The 22,680-nt window shown below is 39.4% G+C and overlaps 1 protein-coding gene across 5 annotated transcripts in view; it reads right to left on the bottom strand.

The window, feature by feature from the left end:
- Positions 1-22,680, bottom strand: part of SLC20A2 (solute carrier family 20 member 2) — a 104,781-nt gene that overhangs the window by 68,632 nt on the left and 13,469 nt on the right. Inside the window, exon 1 of one of the 5 annotated variants that reach the window (XM_032413314.1) lies at positions 3,002-5,601. The exons of the other annotated variants lie outside the window; for them this stretch is intronic. The gene's annotated coding sequence lies outside the window, so the exon portion shown is untranslated. Of the gene's footprint in view, positions 1-3,001; positions 5,602-22,680 lie in introns of those variants that run through there. 5 annotated transcript variants of the gene reach the window in all.

Below are 22,680 nucleotides of genomic sequence, written 5' to 3'. Positions count from 1 at the left end.
CCATCACTTCCCCAGCTGTTGGAAGAGAAAGGGAAGGAGCACCCTGGGGGGCAATGTAGTTTGTCCTGTTTGGCAAAAGCCCAGACAATCTGAAAACTACCCCACAAGCTTCCTCCAACCCTCCCCACTCCATTTTGTTTTCCTTTTCTTCCCTTTCATATTCTGGTTTCTGCCAGTTTACTTAGTGTGTGATGTCGGGGGCCCAGTCTCTGTGTACTGCCTAATTTCAGCATGTGAGTCCTTTGCAAGTAGGAACTATGCTGTCTTTGTGCATTGTATGTGCTCTGGGGGTGCTTAACACAGGCTAAATAATAACAGCAGTGCCAGTATTTCCAGGAGAAATCAGAATTCCAGCAGAGGGTCCAATCCTATTACCATCTATTTGTATACAAGACAGGCAGAGCTCAAGGCATCCCTCTGTGCACTGTTCCTTTCATTTTAGATAAAAGAGTTGAAATTCAGTATAACAAAGCCTATTACTACAAAATTTCCTTTCCCTTTTTATTTTTTTTTAAGATTTTATTTATTTATTTGAGAGAGAGAGAATGAGAGAGCACAAGCAGTGGAGAGGGAGAACCAGGCCGCACATGGAGCAGGGAGCCCGATGTAGGGCTTGATCCGAGGACTCTGGGATCATGACTCGAGCTGAAGGCAGCCACTTAAAAGACTGAGCCACCCAGGAACCCCCAAATTTCCTTTTTAAAGAGAACATTCTAGAGATGTGATCACCGTGCACCTGCATTCAGCTCCAAACCAAAAGACAACCTGTTAGATAATGGAAGTTCCCATATAACCGCACAGTCCAGTTACCTATTAAAAACTTCATGTGAATGAAGAGGACCCCCGCAAAAAAGATTCTTGCTTCCCTGAAAAATCTCTCAAAGCTTCAGAGCAGAAGGCTAATTCTCTAGGAATAGAGAAACATTAAAATAAATCTACTGCAAGCAGGAGCTACTCTGTCAGAGCCTCTGGGTCTATAACTATTTTAAGAGGCAGAGGGCTAGGAAGAGAGGGCAGGCCGCCGGGGAAAGCAGCTTAAACAGGACTGGAGGACAGAAATGCACAAAGCCAACTGCAGGGAGGGTGACGATGATGGAAGGTGAGGGTGTGCACAGCACATGCGCGGAACCGTGGGTTGCTGGGCTCTTTCCGCAGGCCCCACAGTTGCCTGGGCTGCTCAGCATCTGGACCCCCCCACCTGTGACCCTGAACTCAGCTCATTGTGATGGGTCATGCCCAAGGTCCTAACTAGTCAACAGAGACTCTACTAATGAGGGAACCATAACCAGTATCACTTCATCAGGCACACAAGATAAGAAGGAGTGAAGAGAATCACCGCCCCAGCAAACGCAAGAAATTCCCACACTGACACATCATTAAAATGATCTCCTCTTTCATTCAGCTATATCAGGCTCTCAGAGCACATAAATCACTAAAAGGGACACTCTGAAAGTGTTTATGAGCATTTTAGCAACTCCTCCTAGAAGAACACACGCTTCCTCTAGTAAAAATACCTATGGAAGCGTCTTTCTGTTAAATTTTAAAAATGGATACATTTTGAACAGACTTTCTTCTCCACAGGACTAACTGACAGCAGAGCCAATGAATAACAGCTTGAAAACCATCGAGTACCAACTTCGGTGCACTTTTACAAACACTCCACTGAGATGCTGATGGCGCCTCGTTGACAATTAAAAGTAAGAATAAGACCCCGTTTACTTTCTTCCGATGGAAGTATGTATCATGAAGCAAATACTGGAACAAAGTCCCTTTTACCACTCAAGATGTATCACAGACTTTTCTGTTATAAATACAATGAATCTGGACTGTAAATTTCTCTTCTGCTCAACAAAAAACTTAAGTTTTAAGAGGAGCTGCTTTCTAAAAATAGGTCAAGAACTCAGTTCTGTTTTCCCTTCTTACATTCTTTTCCTACTAAATGTACCACTGAAACATTTCCTTTCATTGTTGACACCTTAGGTCATTTGGATTTAAAATCAGACAATACATAATAACAAAGAAGTCTTTGAATAAAGCTTGCAAAATGGGAAAATGGCATTTGAGGGAATGCCTCCCTCCTTGCTCACAGAGTTGATAAGGACAGGATGCCTGGGGAGCAGCTACTACATGACCTATTAGAATTGTTTCAGTAAAACCAATATTCCTACAGGGGATAAAATGTATGTGTTACCCGATTTAAAAAATGTCCTGCCTGGTTCTCTCTTATAAGCATGTTGTTTGGCATGAAGTCAGGTGTACTCTGAATTAAAACACACCTCAAACTAAGCAAGGTGCTTCAGATTTTATTAACAATACTCGATATTAAGATCTTTAGTTTTCTTTAGTCTAAATTTAAGTTGGCAATGACTTGTTAAATTAAGAGCAGTTAAGATTTAAAAATTTCATGACCTTTGGTTAATTTTGATAACTAACTCCATCTTCCAGAGGATGCTTTCAATTACTTTGTAAAGCCTTCCTCCTAAATTTATTTTTTTAAGTACTTCTCTCTAGGAGTACATGGGTCTATTTTTAAACACAAAATCTTCTTAAAAAAATAAAAACTGTCCATCTATACATTTTACAAAGTTACATATGACACTCCCATTATTTCTGTATATAAACTTGTAGCTCACAGTAAGTGTAACAGGAATCCACTTTTAACTTTTTTTTTTTCCTAAGAGTTAGGTTACCATAGAAATAAAGCTCAATGAGACAACCATTCCATTAGTCAAATATTTTAACAGATAAAATAAGAAATAATCTACAGACTGTTTCTGCAAAGATAAAACAGTAAGAATCAAATACTTTCTCTCGGGAAAACCAAAAAAGGCAGGTTTCTTACAGTAGGATACATGTAAAGAAAACCTTTGCCACCATTCTTAGAATCCTCTGAAGTCCCCACCCCAAAGTTTCCAGTTTTCCCAAGAGATAAAAAATTACTATAGGAAGATTTAAGGAGAAAAGAACAAAGAGAAATCTTAAAAATCCACTCACTACTTACAAGCACTTTCAAAGGAAATCTGAGCCGCAATTCTTCAGAAGACTGCTCTCCCGACCATAAACACAATCTGAAGTCTAAAATAGATATCCTATCACATTAGGCCGAGAAGTCACATTTCAGCTTACTAACTTCTACTTGGGTGAACAGTTTTACAACTCATCGAACAAACCCTGGCTAAAATTAACCGCACCGGCGCCACAGGCAGGAACTCGCTGATTTGCATCATGTGTGCCGGGATTTATTCACTAGGACAACATCGGTGTCCTCTTAATGGGAAATTTGGCCAAGGGGCGTGCTCTGCTGAACAATACATAGCATCATGATTATGCTAATTACTGAATTCAGTCCAATAATACTAACTTCTTTTAAGATGTTTTCGCAAGTACTGACAAAGAGAAAGCATAAGCTCTTTTTCACAACAGGCGTTCACTTGAGTTTTAAGCACATTCAAATCAGACAGAACTTTGACAACAAGGTGGCAGTGCTGTTTGCTCCTCACAAGGAAAAGCAGAGTAAAAGGACATGCTGTCAGATTCCTTAAGCAGTGTGATTAGATGCGGTACGATGTGAAATTAAATAGGCATCAAATATACATACTAAGAAGTCTATCAACAAGTACCCTTCAATGAAAGCTTTTTTTCTTGATACAGAATGAGCTCATGTCACTTACTTGCTTTGTCTTCTGCACCTCCCAAGGAGTTCTATGGAACCTGCTCCCACAGGTTCACTAATAAATTAGAACTGAGAACAAACATCTCAAATATTTAAAAAAGGCCATCATCCTTGGCAAGAAGCATTTTGAAATGCATTTAACTGCCTGGGTGGCTGGAACTGGTAAATTGTCCCCTCTAGGTGACTGACCATCTATAAGGCATGTTGAAACTCAAGTTAACAGCTAAAGACCCCAAGCATACATCTGACATTCAAAAGAAAATTAGAAGTAACATAGAACTTTCTTTAAAATATATACACTTCCTTAATAAGTACAGTTTATATCAAAGCCACAGAACTGCTTAACATCTACTCAAGATGGTTAAGATTAGTTTGTTTTAGACATTTGAGTTCTGATGACATACTTTGGTCTGACTGGTCACTTTATGAAAGATATCAAAACACAATCAAACATCAATCAAATCTCCAAACACCTCTGGGAGATATTATCCCCCTCCCCTCCTTTTTTTAAACAAATGGGTAAAACAGGGAAATTCAATGACTTGTCCAAAGTTTCACTCTGAATCAACACTGGATTATTCCATCCCCCTCCTAACCTCTCTGGGACATGTCTTCCATATTAACCATTTAGCTATAATCCTAGAGGTCTTTTCAGAGCTGTTTGTTTTCCTGATTTTAAAATGTTGTGTCAGTTTAGCATTCAAAAGATTTTTTTCCTACTCAACTCCCAAATCCCAGGTCTGTGCTCCAGGGGCTGGCTCACTCCTTGACTCTCTGTCACAGGCAGGTATCCCATAACATGGATCCTTAAGACCTGACTGTGCCCTTATGAAGCACTATCCACCTATGGCACAAACACCCAAAGTGGTAAACAGGTTGATTCCCATCGGCATGAGCTGGTAACCACCAGCACAGACCCCCTCCTCTCCCGGCTGTTCACAGAAACTGCTAGCTGCTAGTCTGGGATTCCAGCCCTGCTGCCCAGCTGTAGGCTGTGCTTCCTCCACCCCCACGAGATGGTAGCTGATGTGCACTCACCACCATCCAAGCCAAAGTCACTGGAGGTGGGCAATTTCCCACTCCATGCCAAAGGGAAACAAGTCGGCACTAATCAAAGATGACTAACCTCAGATCAATATAATTCTTAGTGATCCACAGCAATTCTGGAATTCTTGATGCCAAAAGAGGATGTTGTGAGGCTATTTTTGACACAATTATCCTTACCTGATTATGTCACAGTTTGGAGCTAAAACATGAGTTCTTCTCTAACCCAGAAAGAAAAAGCAAATACACCAAGTTTACTTAGGCACTGGAGTTTGCACCGCAAAGGAACAATATGATGAATCCTACATCCATTATATGGAAGGCAGAGAACGCTGAGCAGTTTTCCAGTTTCTCATGTATCAAATATGCTGAGTGTGACTCCACTGTTTCTTTCAACAGTGGCCACACCTGTTCCAAAATGGAAGAACCCAAACATTCCAAAGAAAATAGTGTATCCTCCAATTTACATTAGTCACTCTGCTGCTTCCTTTTCATTAGTGAAAATAATTTAAGAGTCAACTGTACTTTTGTTCCAGGCATACTTATGACAGTAGAGAAAAATCTGTGTGCACTATTAAAAGCAAGGTAAATTCACCCCATTCATTCTCCTGAATTTTTGGTGGTGGGGGAGGCAGGAGAGGAGGCAGCGTTATGTGAGTGGAAGATGGTGATCTATGGGATCTTTAGTGCAACAGATCCATGCAATTGAAACAAAAACAAAAACAACTGTTTTTATGAACTCGCATTAATGAATTCACCTGGATATCGACCCTCTAGAGTAGCCACATACATAATTTTAAATTTTCTCATAGTAAGGTTAAAAAAGTGAAAATAACAGGGAAAATTAATTTTAATAACATATTTTATTGAACTCAATGTATCTTGGATATATTCATGAATATTTTATATTCAACATGAAGTGAATATAAAAATGACTAATGAGCTAGTGGGAGAAAAGGAAAGCTGAGGAAAGGTGAAGACTAGAGACAGCCTGAAAGGGGAAGAAAAATGATCTAGAAAGGAGAAAAGACCAAAGGAGGACAAATAGACCAAAAGGAGGGAGAAGAAAAGAATTCCTCCCCAGGCATGGAATTCAGTTATAAAATCACATAGCAGATACTGGAATGCTCCCACATGGGGCTAGGTGCTGCTGGTACAGAGAGGAGAGACAAGGGCTCCATGTTCTAGAAGCTCACACTCTGGTGAGAAGGACAGACCCACCCAGGCAAACACAACGTTCCGGTGAGTATGAAGAAACAGTTATGTGCACTGTGCTCTGGGAGCGCACATGGGGGTAAGAGCTGGGGAGAGGAGCAGTTGATTTTTTAAATGAAGGTTATCTTCTAACGACATTTTAAATATATGTTCCAGAATATCTCAGGATTCTAAATTTTACTTTGGAACCTTAGAAGAGTCATGGTGACATGATGGAGGGATCAGTTATTCCGAAAGATTTAAAAATTACATCTGGAACCAGCAGTGATATTTCTATTCTGAGCTTTTATCATCTTCAAGTTAAACATGGTTATTTGGTCCAACTAGTGAGGTTGTAGGGTAGGGAGAGTAGAAAGGGAAAAAAACCCCTCCTGTTTCTCCATCGTTCCCTGTTTTTCAAGGGTGACATAAAATACTCAAAGGCTTCGTGCTGGAAAAAAACACAATCAACCCACTAGGTAAGCAACTCTTCTTCGGATGTAGCTATGGAATCAGAAAGACCTGGGTTCAAAATGTAGCCTCTCACCGGCCAGCTATATGACCTCTGCGAGTCTGCTTTCTCTCCTGTAAAACAGGGATAATAATGCCAACAGATAGGGCCAGTGTCCGAGCTCTCCGAGATGCCACACAACACCAGCACACGGGAGCTCTCACTAAGTGGCCGTAGCCATTATGATCATACCCCTTCTATCATCGGTGTGGTCCTCACTGAAGATCAATTTGGGATATTTACTGAGGGAGGAAGAAAGGCTCCCCACTTTTATAGCTCAAAGCTTCAAAAAATAAAAAGCCGAAAGGGGCTTCAAATGATTATGAAGTATTTCAGGGGAACCTAGGGTCTATAAACTATCTCTCTGAAAACTCTGTAGCTTTGATAGCCTGCTCATTTTTTCTCTATTTTATCACCTCATGTTGCTGGCCTAAGGTTGCATCAGAATTTAGGAACACTGACTAAATAAGTACCTATGAATTCCATATCTTGGCAGCCCATTGCAGTAATGACCCCCTATTTATTCCTGCTTCCCTACATCTACCCTTGGGTAGTCCCTTTCCATACTGACTCTGATTTGGCCAGAAGGACAAGGGCAAACTTGAAAAGTGCTGACCCACTGGGGCTTGCTTGCCCTCTCTTGCTGCACTGTGGAACCCCAAGAATGCCACCTGAAGAAGCGCTGGCTAGCCTACTGAGGATGAGAAGACCACATGGAGCAAAGATGCACCATCTGCTGCCGAGGCCCCCACACCGGCCAGCATGACAACCGCAGGACATGTGAGGGAGGCCATCCTAGACCACGTGGCCCCAGACAAGCTGCCTGCTGACTGCAGAGACCAGCCAGGCTAGCCCAAACCAAAAGAACCACCCAGGTGACCTACAGAATTGTAAGACATAACATATGCTTATTTTTCTAAGTATTAGGTGATTTGTTACACAGCAAAATCTCACTGATATACATATCTTCAAAAAGTCTGTAACATTCCATCCCTGTATCTCCAAATTAAACCTTTTAAGACTAATTGATGTCTGTTATTCTTAAAATTCACAATTCTGATTACTGTATTTACTTTATCAAATCAACTATTATGTTAATCAAACTAAAATGAAACAGTGATATGGTCTGATTATAAAATTGCTAAAATCAGAAGTTCTCTATTTATTCTATCCTATAATTTGAAACAAATATATGGGGCCTTCAATGCTACAACTATACATATATGCTAAAAAGATGATTCTTTCATCCTAGGCTTCAGAGTGATTATATCGGCACAGTTCATAGCTATTCAATCTGTCAAAATACTTCAAAAATGGATTAGAGTACCAATTTACCCACACATGAACAGAAAAATCTAACTCCAAAAGAGCATTCTTTTTTTTGTAAGCTAAAAATAAAAAAGTAAATAAATAAGTAAAAGACACGCATAGTAGCAAACTCTTAAAGACAATTCTTTTTAGAAACCTTGGTAAGGAGCGCCTGGGTGGCTCAGTCATTAAACGTCTGCCTTCGGCTCGGATCATGATCCCAGGGTCCTGGGATCGAGCCCCGCATCCTGCCCCCTGCTCAGCGGGAAGCCTGCTTCTCCCTCTCCTACTCCCCCTGCTTGTGTTCCTGCTCTCGCTATCTCTCTCTGTCAAATAAATAAATAAAATCTTTTAAAAAAATAAAAATAAAAACCTTGGTAAGTAGTTAATTCAGCATGCTTTATTTTTTTTTTAAGATTTATTTATATTTGAGAGAGTGCGCACACGCCCACAAGCCTGAGTGGGGGCGGGAAGGGGGGGAGGCACAGAGGGAGAGGGAGAGAATCCTCAACCAGACTCCTCACTGAGCGCAGAACCCAGAAGCAGGGCTTGATCCCAGGTCCCCGAGATCATAACCTGATCTGAAATCGAGTCAGACACTCAACCGACTGAGCCACCCAGGTGCCCCGATTCATTTATAACATAATTTATATCAGGACTGTGATTATAAAGGCAGTATTATTACTGCTGTTGTTTGAGTACTTATTTTAACATAGTTGATTTATTTTTAAAGATTTTATTTATTTATTTGACAGAGAAAGAAGAGCGAGAGAGGGAACACAAGCAGGGGGAGCAGAAGAGGGAGAAGCAGGCTTCCCACTGAGCAGAGAGCCCGATGCAGGGGCTCGATCCCAGAACCCTGGGATCATGACCTGAGCCACAGGCAGACGCTTAACGACTGAGCCACCCAGGCGCCCCATCAACATAGTTGATTTTTTAAAGTATCTTAGAATAATACTGGGAAATTTTACCCTCTGCATACATTCCTAATGGTCACCCGTTTAACAAACATTTGTTGAACAGCTGGTTCCTGTCATCATGAAACTCCCAAGCCTCTGCAACATTTGTATAAATGGCAGGATGCCCATGACTATAGCACAAAATAGTGTGAATGACAGTTCTGCCTTCAAGAGGCTTATCATCTGGTATGAGATATGATAGTAAATATAAACCTTCTACATAGAAGAGAATAATCAGTAAGTATCTCAAAGGGTAAAATTTCATTCCATTAGGAATCTAATTAGAGGCTTCCAGTTGGGTTCATCAGGAAAGGCATCTTGGAGGAAGTGACAGTTGAACTGAGACTTTGCATGCTGGTGAGCTTTCAAGAGCAAAAGGAATGGAAAGAACATTATGGAGAAGCAATGGCCTAAGCAAAGGTAAAGAAAAAGGAGAGCTATAATGTATGTCTGGGGAATGGACTAGATGCAGAATTCATCTCTGTCTGTCTGGGTTCAAATTCTAGCTTCATCATCAGTAGTTGTTGACCTTAGGCAATTACTCTTGCTGTGTCTTAGTTTCACCATCTTTAAAATGGGGATAGTAATATAAACACTTCATATGGTTATTATGAAGATTAACGAGTTTATGTTTGTAAAGCATGTAAAACACTGGTGCTTAATATATAAACATTTTATTAAATAAATTCACATGTTTATGCATAACAGCAAGGTAGACAGACAAACGTGCATGAATATATAGACACAGCTATACTGCTAAAGAGAGTACCTGGTATGTAGTAGGTGCTAAATATGCTTTTAATTGCTTTCCCTTTGTCTGGAGTTCATAGAGAATCACACCAGAGCACAGGGTCAGACATGTTTTCATGCGCCCCAACATTAGCCTCCACTCAGAAGAGCAGAAGCCGTCCCTCCTCTACTCGGAAACTAGGAGTTGCCTCCTTTCTCTTGGGGCAACACTTCTGCATTTGCTGATATAAGATGCTCTGCTTGAAAGTGCTACACAGACACAGCCTAGCAGCCAGATTTGAACAAACGAGCACTAGTACTTTATGTAATAAATACACCTTAAATGAAAAAATAAGCACAAGCTTATTAAGTACAATTGGAACTGCTATAATTTATTAGTATTCAAGCTAACCCAAAACAACAAACAAATGTACCATAATTTGAAATTTTAGGAAAACATTAGATTTAAAGGCACAGTATTTCAAAAGATATTTCAAAGTATTTCAACAGTAACAAAATCTTACTCATTGTACTCTAATTTGGCTTCGAGGTAGTCATAAATCCACACTGAAAATACTTTTAAATGCAGCCTTATTACTTGAATCTATTAATAAAATGTTAAAGTGAGTTCTCTCCATTTTTAAGGCGAAAGTACTTGAAAATAGTCTGTTGAAATAAGGAAAATGTCCTGCAATCTCGTACTATTTATTTGTTTAGAAACCTCTTTCTTACAGATAATACGAAGGCAAATTTCACCCACCACAAATCAAACTTTGTTACCACTCCTGTGCTGGTGGCCAGCACGTGGGTTAACACGCCGGCTGAGCTGCGGATCATTAACACCCACTTCTCCATTTATTTGATCCAATTACAAGAAAACTATTAAGAATCAAGCAACAGGCTACTGACCTCCAAAAGCTTTTGGTACATTAGCACCAAGTATTAATTTTTGTTATTCCAATGCACACTGCTTCACAGCAATCGAGCTTACTTCAAGAGCATGTACAGTCTTTTTAGGGTGAGAGCTACTCTACTTTCTCACTTGAGATTTAAGACTTTCTAAGGAAAAGAGGGCAACAGAGTCATACTGCTGAGATCATTCAAATCAAAGTTTACCAGCTTTGCGACCATTGTTGAGTTACTCAGAATTCTCTCCGTCCACCTGTAACATGAGGATAAGAACCCACTTCCAAGGATTGTTCAGAAAATGAGTCAATGTACATATAGCACTCAAAACAGTACTTGGCACAGATTTCTATATATAAAATATATTTATATATTTTTTAGTTATATATATATTTTTAGCTATAGAAAGTAACAATGAAGGGGAATTCCACGTTAAACCACCTGTATGTGGTAGAGAATCTACTTTGGGGTTCTGGGTTTTTAGGTTCCCTCTCCATCTTATTTTGGATGAATAGGGAACTTGCAGGGTAAGAAAGAGAGGATCCTCATAGTAACAGCCGAAAGCCACCGGTTTTATTACTAATAATTTTAAATATGTTCTTATGGGTCCCCGAGCATTTGTAAGGTTTGTTTGAAGGGCAAATGCTTAAGTGTGTGGCAGAATACAATACTTGGCACCAATTTACCAAGATACTTGGGAAATCAAGAATGTATTCTCTAACTTTTGAAAGCTCTGCTGTCAATGGATGTGGTCTGTTGACGTATTCATGAGAGATTCTAGTATCACTTGCTACAAGAACCCAGGAGGTGCTAGTTTCTCCCGGGGGCGGGGGTGGCACAGCCCAATCTCCTGATGATAGACATACACAACTGTATCTCTTAAGCACTAAATAGTTCACTTACAACAGTGCTCCAATGATGGTGCTAACTTTTCAAAGCAGCAAAAAACCAGAGGATTAACAACTCAGCTCTAAGAATTCTAACAGCCCAGTAATTATAATAATCCAAGAAGCCATTCTCAGAAGCACCATGGACCAGTTCCTCTCTGTAGGCCCTGGCTCACCACACGAAGAGTGGACAGACAGTACCGGGGTATCTGTGGTTGATTGTAGACTGTGAAATAATAGACAATTATCCATTTTAGACCTTAATGTGGTCACTGTAAGAGTTGGTTGACATTATACTTTCCTGTCTTTACAGTTGCCAGGAAAGGGTGCATTTCCCAATTCTTTGACTCACATCTGTTCCTAAAAATCCTCTTTAAAAATGACTAAAAATGACTCTTTTTAGTTTCACAGATTGAGATCCTTTTATATAAACATATTTAAAGGAAGGGCTCTTGATAAATCCAGATTTCTTTAAGGCTTTTTAAATACTTTTTAAATAAGATGAATGGAAGCATAAAAGGACAGCATATTAATACATTCCAACTAATATTCTGATGTAAGAAAAATCTTGTCCTTATTATTCAAGCTTATAAGATTATAAAATAATCAGAAGCCAGTTAGACAAAGGGTATTCTAGTTGTTCATACACAGCATATCAGAACGATGTACACCCACCCCATGACATCAGACTAGTACTCACTGTCCTTTGTATAAGTGTTAAATAAGCCATCTCTTCTCGTCAGAGTGTAGTGGGGGGGGGGGGGTTCAGGAAAAATAACTAAGATAAAAGGCAAATAAACAACCCAAGACATCCCCCAAACAATATCCAAAAGAGCCTCTCTCAGATCGTTTACTAAAGTAATCTCTTCTGAAATCACCATTAAATTAATCCTGGGCACTGAAGAAACAGGAAGAATAAATCACATTGAAGTTACTGTTCTTTAGAATGTGTTGGACAATTCTGAGACACACAGAGAAAAAAAAGTATTAAAAATAGCCAACAGAAGGACTAGGCAGCAGTTAAACATAAAGGCCAGGGGTGAGATCAAAATTAGAAACATATAATGTCTGAAGAACTGTCCATATAAGGGTGTCTTTAAATCAGTAACTAAGTTAGGATAATCCACTGAGGAAAATAAAGCTGCCATCATCGTAATGGCTGATTCTCCATCTCTCACTTAGAAATCTCTGGAGTCTCAGGAGACAAACATGATACAACTTTACGCTATTATGTTTGATAATATTCAATAGTGTTTGGAGATGTTTTCAAAGCTGGTCTTGACTTTCCTAGTCTCAGATGAGAAACTCCATATATTGATCTTTCATTCTTATAAAAGTATGGAAGAGCAATAGTAGAGGATAAAACTTCTGCTGAGCATTCCTTACCACAGCTAGTATACCATATTTTACTTTCCCCAACCCCATGGATTTCCAGATTCCCCAGAGTAGGCTGCTGTTTGTTCACTGTCATTTACTCATTCATTAGACAGACTCTCATTAGCTTCTTATATCTGGTGTCAACACTAGAGAAATGAAATAAAGAAGGATCCTACCTTCTAGGAGTTCAGTGTAATGTGGAAGACAGATACACAAGTAATTATAATACACTTTAAGGCCTATAATAGAAGTTTGTACAAAAGTAGCGTTGCAATTCTCCTTGGGGGTTGGGGGAAGGTTTGTTTCATGATTCAAATGACCAGGCAGAGAAGGGTGAAAGGCATTTTAGGCAGAGTGAGCAGTACAGGCAAAAGCTCAGAGGGAGGAAACAACACAGAATGTTCTGGGAATAGCAAAAGTATAAATCCAGAGAGCAAGTGATGGGATATGAATGGGAGAGGACACAGATCAGGCTGAAGAGGTAGATCAGCACTGGGTTGCTGAGGACTTTAAGTGCCACGCTAACAAGTTCGGCCAGTATCCTATAGCCCTGAGGCTCTCAAGTCTGGCTACACATTAAAATCTCCCGGGAAGGGGAGTCTGGGTGGCTCAGTCGGTTAAACCGCTGCCTTCAGCTCAGGTCATGATCCCGGGGTCCTGGGATTGAGCCCCACATCGGGCTCCCTGCTCAGCAGAGAGCCTGCTTCTCCCTCTCCCTCTGCCTGCCGCTCTGCCTACTTGTGCTCTCTCTCTGTGTCAAATAAATAAATAAAATCTTAAAAAAAAAAATCTCCTGGGAAGCTTTAAAACAAAATATTGATGCCTGTTATTTGTTAGTATCAATTAACTGGTCTAGGATGGGACCTGGGTATTTCTTTAAAAGCTTCCCATGTGATTCTAGTATGTGGTCTGGGGGGAAAACCACTACTACAGGCAACAGAGAGTCAACATAACCGTGTTAGCAGGGCGGTGATGTAAAAACGTAAAAAAATAAAAAAAAGTTAACTGGGCAACAGTGTGAAGAGATTACAGGCATGGAGCCGAGAGGAAGAATGTCAGTGTGTATGCTACTGGATACAGGCTAGAGATAAGAGTCGAAGCCAGTAGTTATTAACATTTTGTGGGTCACTGACCTGTGTGAAAGTCAATGACAAAGGCTAAAAGCCCTCTCCTTAGGAAAAACACACATATGTCAAAAGATGTACATATAATTTCAAGGGATTATTAACCTCTTTGAGTATGATAAATTCAAATTAAAAAACCCTGACCTAAAAGCAGTGATGAGAAAGAGGAAAGACTCCTGAGGTAGAATCAACAGCACTGAGGATGCTTAGGTGAGGGGAAAGAAGAATTAAGGATGACATCATCACTTCTAGCTCGAGTTATAAATAATAAGTGCATACTGTGCACTCACTTAGGCATCAGCAACCATACCGAGTGCTAACATGTATGTATCTCCCTGAATTTTCCCGATTCTATAAGACAGATGGCTACCATACTGATTTTATAATTGAAGAAACTGAAATTTAGAGACAGACATTAAGTAACTTGTCCAATGCCACGTGGCAATAGTGATAGAGCCGGAATTTAATCCAAGATGGGAGGACTCCAGAGCTTGCAATGTTAGCCTCTCCCAGTGCTACCTCTGGTGAGTGGTACTCAGGGATGAAAAAGAAGACAGGAGGAGAGAGCAGGAGCAGGTTTAGGATGAGAAGAGGAAGGGGTGGGGGTGGGGATGGGGATAAAAAAATTAGTTTTAGATGGGCTATTTTCAAGATAGTACAAGACATACAGATGACAGTATCTGTTGAATCGGGAAAAACAGAAAGGAGGTCACGAGGTGAGAGCAGAAGATACAGGAACAGAACGGATACTGAGTTCTCCCGATCCCCCAGCACCATGCTTTCTCACAATGCCAGAAGCACCAGCACTATCTTTCTTGGGAACGTCAGGGCCGCACAGCCAGTGAGTGGTGGAGCCCATCTTAAACCCTGACCTAAACCTCTAGGGCCCTATAAAAAGGAGTGAAACCATGGGGTCCTAAGAGGCAGCAGCCCCCAATCTCTTTTAAAACTGCTAGTGGGAGACACGGGGTTTGGTTTTTAAAAAGCCTCATAGAAAATACTTTGGACAATACCCATTTCTATAACCTAACGGTCTTTCATATTGTTTTGACTATTTGAGGGGTAATAAAAGATATCTCTGTTAACCAACTTAAACAAATACTAAAGATCCATTTTCACAGGGCAGTATGCACACCGAGGGGCACACCTATGTAAATGATACAGCAGGACACCAGTTCTCTGGTGTGTTACTATTATCTGAGTCAGGATTCAGACAATTAGTCTAATGGAGATAGTGTGCCTGTTTCCTGAGGCCACGGAAGTGGTGAAATTTCCTTTTTTACTCTTTTTGTAGCTTGAAAAGAATGTGGTTTTTCTTCTCTCTAAAGTCACAAAAACACAATCTTTAACCACACTCACTCTACAAGTCTAGACTAGCTACTTCAGGTTTAACAGGAGTAACGCATACATCACAGTTTCAGGTAGAAACCTAGTAGAGTTCAATGTTGCAGCACCTGTACAGACAATCATGTGGTCTGTGAGTCAAAAACACTCCTTCTATGAAAGTACTCTTAAAGAGCCTACAATATTATCCTGGAATTGTCTCCTGTTTTAGAATTAAAGTACTTGAGAGAAATATAAAATTCAATTAACAGAGTTTTGAAGTCCTGTTAAACAGTTTATCACTGAGAACAGGACACCTTCTACAGCCCTACCCCGGTCACCCATCACTATGACTAAAGGGCTCCACTGGGAAGTTACTGCTTTCTAGAAGAGCCCACCCCATTACTGGAGAACTCTCACAAGAGCTTAGGTCAAGTCAAAATCCTTAGCCTTGTAATAGTCATTCATTCGAACATTTACTGGGCACATTTTCTGGTCTTCCTATTCCTTAACCTACAACGGTTGCCACCATTGTTCTTTTACACCCTCTCCTTCAGATCCAACAACCAAACTCCTTTTGCAGTGGTTGCTTATGTGACTTCACATCTCAGTCCATCGCTATCCTTGTCTTACTTCTTTGCTTGTGTCTCACCTCAAATGTGGTTTTCAGACGCAAACACAATTCATCAAATGTGGTCCAACTCACTCATATTTTTAGCAGCCACATCACAGAGTTAGCCCACACAAGCCTGTGGGCAAATCAACTCCTAGCTCTTTTTCATCTTAGGTGCATCTGAGATTGTTCTCCATGCCCAAGCATTCTTTAGTTCCTGCACGTTTATCCTTAATATCTTTCATCTTGCTGATTTTAGAACATCATTATGACCTATTCAGGTTATTCTGAGTCTGAAGTCTGCTAGCTATGGCATTAGCCATCTCTCCTAGGCTTATGCCATCTGGAAATTAGAAACGTATTTCCATCCAGATCTTTACAGAAAGAAGATACTGTGATTAAAAATGTGCTATCAATGGGCAACTCAGTACTTTACAGGTTCTGTAGACTAAGTACTACTCTCTGATACCTGTATGACCAATTTTTAACCATTTTGAGGGGCAATAAAAACCCCTTTGAAAAGATTAGTTAAAGCCATTAAATGTACAATTTATACACAACTTTTCAATCAATATCAGATGGTTCGTGGACCCCATGAAGCCCATCTCATGGCCTCCCATTAAGGTACTCTACCTTAGGGATTCTAGGGCCTATGAAAAACATTTGTGGCCACTAGGATTTATTAATATCCATTTCTAAAATAACTGATTCTCCTATCTAATGCCCAACTTAATACCTAGGAGCCAATTAACTGGAAATCAATTGACATTATTAGCCCACTAATTCTCAGTATCAAAGAAAGTATCCAGAAACTAAGAAATCTGACCAAAACCAAACCACGGATTATAAGAATACTTTACAAACAAAAGCAAAAGTACCTAAGCTTAAATATACAAAGATACACCATTGTTCGTGGGAAATTAAAAAAAAAAAAAAAGAGGAAACACTCTGAATGTCCATTCACAGGCAAATGGCTCAATACATTATGGCATATTGAAAATGTTATTCATTTTTTTAAAATAAGAGTTAGATCTATATTGACCTAAAGAAATATCCATGATATATTAAGGAGGAAACACTTCATAATAAAGTATAGAGTATGATCCTATTTTAAAAACAAAAAACTCATAAACCTTATGTTGTTAAAAATACTTTTATGAATATAGAAAAAGGTGTGGAAGAATTCACATCAGGCTGTGAACATTGGTGGGGTATTAATTCTTTTTGTCTGTACTCATCTTTGCATACTTCCACTTGTTACACTTTTGCAAAGGAAAAATTGAAATAAAAAAAGAAAAACTAAGTAAGGCTGACAATAGGATCTATCAGTAAAAACTGAGGCCTCTCACCCCAACACCCCATGCAGGTTTTCTAAATGCCCAATTTCCCAAAAAGTGTCCCACCTATAATATGCCCCAGATGAAACCTAGCTTCCTTTTGACTTGTCAATGATTTAGAGTTTCTCACTGTTTGGGGTATTTCATTCCAAAGATAGGCACTCCTCTGTTACACATATTAAAGCTGTGTTATAGTTTCAATGTGTCCACAATTTACAAGTGTGGCTTGCCTCCCACCCCCCTTAGGAAAACAGGCATCTCCACAGAGCCATAAATAAAAGGTATGTGGAACCCACATTAGTCCAATACATAAGAGATGGATGCTTACAGCACAAACACTATTAAATTCTAAGGTGAAGAAATATGAGCACATAGAGGCCATTCCTGTTGGGTCAGTGGTTCTCAACCCCAGCTAAACATGAAAACTGCCTGGAAACATTTTAAAAATACCAACGCCTGGGCACCACTTCTAGAGTCTAATTTAACTGGCCCAGGGAAAGGTGTTTGTTTCACTTTAAAAGTTACCTATTCAAATGAGCAGTCAGAGTTAAGAACCACTGCTTTCTACATTTCATTTCCTTCCCTTCTACCAATTTTTACAGAGCTTTCCCTTTATCAGTTATTTTAAGGCTATTAGATATATTTGGGAAAGCCAAACTGATCAACCAGCTAATGCCTGTCCACCACATGTAATTTATATTGTCCTACTGCTGACTTTTGATGCCCAACTTCAATAACATTACTTAAATCTATGGGTATTATCATTAGGAGCTCTTTACATGTCAACAGTATTTGTAGCTTTGCCTTAATAATGACATCATTTATTACTAATCTTGGAGACAATGAGTTTATGAAACATCTTAGGACCCCAAACATTATGTTGGAAAACAAAAGTCCAACATTAGTCTACTAATTATTTGAAATATTGCTGGATATTAATTAATGGACTTCCTGACTTTTCATGCTTATCTTTACGAGTATTTTAAAATTTCAACATCTATCACATTGCGAAGAATCGATAAAAACAAAAAAACATTACTTGAAATATGTCCCCCACTTGAATTTAGTATCTGAGAACAGTAATATACCCAAGAAAAATGTCAATACAGTATGAAAGGGGATTCATTAACAAAATGAAATATTTATTTAGTACACATATTACAGTACAAAAAGATCTGAAACTAATAATACACTATATGTTAATTAATTGAATTTAAATAAAAAAATTTAAAAAGTTACAGTACAAAAGACAGGATTCAATACTTTGCACTGATGCTGCAAATTATACAGAAAGATATTTTAAAACAAAGGATACTATATTATTTATAATGGCTGGCATTAAGAAATAACTGCTTTTATATATTTGCATATGGCATTAGCATGTATTTTCAAAGAAGCTTACAATGGTCCATTTAAAAAGTTCTGATCCAGGAACTATACTCCTAAGCATTTATCCCAGTGAAATGACAACTTAGGTCTACACAAAACACCTGTACACAAATGTTCACAGCAGCTTTATTTGTAATAACCCAGAACTGTAAACAACCCAAATGTCCTCCCACTAGACAGACGGTTAAACTGTGGTGCATCCACACCATGGAACAGAACTCAGCAATAAAAGGAACAGACTATTTGACACACAACAACTTGAATGATCTCACAAGCATTATGCTGAGTAAAACAAGCCAATCTCTAAAGATCACACGCGGCATGACTCCATTTGCATACTATTCTGAGTAACAAAATTAGAAAGCTAGAGAACTGATTAGTGGTTACCAAGGGTTTGGGGAAATTATAAAGGAGAGCAAGAGGAAGCTTGGGTTGATGGGTCAGGGATAGAGTCTCCTGTACCTTGATTGCGATGGTGGTTACACAAATACACATGTGATCAAACTGCACAGAACTATACACACGACACACACACAAAAATGAGTGCATATAAAACTGGATAAATCTGGTAAGCTCTGGATGGCACCAGTGTCAATTTTCTGGTTTTGATCTTGTACTATAGCTACCTTTGAGGGAAAACTGGGTGAAGGATATATGGGACCTCTCTGTATTTTTGCAATTCCCTATGAATCTGTAATCATTTCAAAATGAAGTTTTTAAAAAAAAGTTTGAGGAAAACAATAAAAGTTTGAGGAAAACAATAAAAGTTTGAGGAAAACGTGAAGGTGGTCACTTATTTAAGATATATACACCAGGGGCGCCTGGGTGGCTCAGTTGTTAAGCATCTGCCTTTGGCTCAGGTCATGACCCCAGGGCCCTGGGATCGAGTCCCACATCCGGCTTCTGGCTCCCTGCTCTGTGGGAAACCTGCTTCTCCCTCTCCCACGCTTGTGTTCCCTCTCTCACTGTCTCTCTCTCTGTCAAATAAATAAATAAAATCTTAAAAAAAAAAAAAGATACATACACCATTTTTCCTAATCAAGTGAGGTATAAACAAGTAAAGGGGAAAGATATAATAAGGATGGCTGGAAAGAATAGGATGGCTTGAATAATATTTTTGGAGCATTTATTATGTGCCAGGCTCTACAACTTATCTCATTTAACTCAACAATCCAATGAGATGACCGCTGATTAATATCCTCAGTTTTCAGAGGAGGGAACTGAAAGAAGATAAGAAATTCAACCAAGATCACATGCTGACAAGTAGTAAAGGTGTCAAGAAAAGACAATTTCAAAGCAAAGAGGATTTTAAGAAAAAGTATTCTTTATGTATCAAGAAGAGGTTTATAAAGTAGCTTAAAATAGGCAGAGTAGGTGAAATGCTACAGAGGTCAATCATAGCACAGGATGATGAATACTATGTCCTCCAAGAACTTAAAATCCATAATACACATTAGCCTAGGAAAACTGAATGCACTTGACCAGAGATGGTAGTTGAAACTGGTTATTTTTTATTAATCTTTCAACTTTTGCTCAGAAATGAGAAGTAACAATGATTTCTCTTCTTTAAAAGATGTTCACTGAATGAAAACCAGTAGATAAAAGTGAGCCAACATTCAGAAATAATACAAATAGGGCACTCAAAATGGAAAGAAAATTAAGCTGACTGACTATAACAAAGCCTATTCATGAAAGAAAACGGAAAGGCTGTAACACTGTCAAATGCAAGGCAGAAAAGTCTAGATTAGGTTAGAATAAAACATGAATCTGCATATAATGAACAATACGGGCTAGCAAGATGAATATTTACTAGCAATAAAATAGTTTTAAATAAAACTATGCTGTTAAGATTGGTTTCGGTCTGGCTTAGAAAAAGCAGAAAGAAAATTTCAGCCCTCTTTTTCACTCCATCTTCAATTTAGATCATTGCATATTTTAACAGCATGTCAAAAAACAGAAGCAATTCTAGGATAAATTCAATGCAAGTAAATGGGTATTTAAAAGGAAGTTTCCTATTCCGGTTGTAAAGCCTCTGAGACAGGGCTGTTTTTCTAGGGGAAAATAACACCTCAATTTTAATTTTAAAGATCCAGGGAAACCCCAAGAAAATATGATATTTTAAAATATTGGGAGTTATTAGCCATCCTTTTAAATTGTTGACAGTCAAGTAATCCTCTTAGTGTGCTGCTTGAAGTAAACAGAGTAATTGCAGTTGGTTCTGCCTTTAGGATCAGCTCTGACATAAAAGATATTCTTTCCTCTTAAATTATCTTCTTAAAAGCAAATGAAAATGCAGTAACGATGTCAACACGTTGATTGTCTTAGAAGCTTTGTAAACTCCTAATTCAGGAAGTAACGTGCAGGAATTTTACTCGACATTCAAACATCCCTCTACAGAAGATGTGGAATAGAATGGCTTTACCACTATACTCTCGTCCATGGCTTCAGTTAATAGGATAAAATCTGAAAAGAGATTTTATACTTGGAATTTCTGTCCCATGCACAGATAAAGAGTAAAGAAGGGCCAAAAAGCAAATGTATACAATTGGGGGATGATATCTGTCATACAGTCTTTATGTATTTCTCTCTGCTCTAAAGAAATCTCATGAGAGGTTAACTTATTTTTCCCAGGGTAATACCCTAATACATTTTTTATAAAAGCCATAACCTAGGCCATTTTGTATGCTATACAGGTAACACATTAAAATCTCTCTAGGGGCAGGGTGCCTGGGTGGCTCAGTCCGTTAAGCGTCTGTCTTCGGCTCAGGTCATGATCCCAGGCTCCTGGGATCGAGCCCCATGTCGGGTTCCCTGCTCAGCGGAGAGCCTGCTTCTCCCTCTCCCTCTGCCTGTGGCTCTACTTGTGCTCTGTCAAATAAGTAAGTAAAATCTTTAAAAAAAAAAAAAAATCTCTCTGGGGCGCCTGGGTGGCTCAGTTGGTTAAGTGTCCCACTCTTGATTTTGGCTCAGGTCATGATCTCAGGGTCCTGGGATCGAGCTCCACATCGGGCTCCCTGCTCAGTGGGGAGTCTGATTCCCCTCTCCTTGTGCTCTCACATGCTTACTCTCTTGCTCTAAAATAAATAAATAAATCTTTAAAAAAAAAAAACTCTCTATAATTTTGGGGGATTATACCAAGGAAATGTATTTTCAGTAATGCCTGATTCTTTTTTTTTTAAAGATTTTGTTTACTTATTCATTTGACAGAGAGAAACAGCATGAAAGGGGATACGGTCAGAGGGAGAAGCAGGCTCCCTGCTGAGCCGGGAGCCCGATGCGGGACTTGATCCCAGGACTCCGGGATCATGACCTGAGCCGAAGGCAGTCGCCTAACCAACTGAGCCACCCAGGCGCCCAGTAATGCCTGATTCTAATCCATGGTGAATACAAATTTTTGGAAGTTTTTACAACTAAATATCCTTAAATAGAAATTTTTTTAAGAATAATGATATTATGGTTGTGTTTTGAAAAAGATTTCTTGAACATATTGAAATATTTACAGATGAATAATTTAGTATCTGGGATATGCTTTAATATAATATGGTGCGGGGGGGGGGGGGGGATTGGATGAGAATTTAAACAAGACCAGCCACAAATTGACAGGTAAAGCTGAGAGATGGAGACCATGGGGATGAATTATTCTATCTTGTCTTCTTTGGTACATGTTTGAAATTTTCCAACATAAAAACTGTGTATATCCTTGCAATAGGATATAAAATATACTCACGTAACAAGGAATTCTGAGCAGAAATTCAGGTTTGTTTTTTTTTAAAAACAAAAGACAGACCGAAAGCCTGGGATGGGGGTGGGGGATGCAGGAGAGGAAAACAGAGTCTTAAGCAGACTCCACACCCAGCACAGAGCCAACCTGGGGCTTAATCTCACAACCCTGAGAACATGACCTGAGCCGAAATCAAGAGCTGGATGCTTAACCGACTGAACCACCCAGGCACCCCAGAAATTCAGGTTCTTGAATCCTTCCATTATGGCAAATTCCCAGGCAAATCATCCTACCCTGTGGTACCACAGTTTCCGATTTCTAAAATGCAGGGATGGAACATGATTTCGAAGATTGCTTCCAGTTAAGTTTTTATTCTTTGAGAATGCTGTTTTATTCTTTTGAACGGAGTTCATTGTGTACAGTAACTGCTTCTATACTGACAAGGAACAGGTGTCTGAAGGCAAGATGTGATCTCAAAGCAGCTCTCTAGGACCACAGGTGCCACCCCCGCCATCAGCTCTCATCCTGGGTGGCTCAGTCGGTTAAGCATCTGCCTTCGGCTCAGGTCATATCCCAGGGTCCTGG

Source organism: Phoca vitulina, unplaced genomic scaffold (genome assembly GCF_004348235.1).
Source record: "Phoca vitulina isolate PV1807 unplaced genomic scaffold, GSC_HSeal_1.0 scaffold15, whole genome shotgun sequence".
Taxonomy (NCBI): Eukaryota; Metazoa; Chordata; class Mammalia; order Carnivora; family Phocidae; genus Phoca; species Phoca vitulina.
Note: the sequence above shows the minus strand (reverse complement) of the source record. Positions and strands in the feature narration are given on the sequence as shown.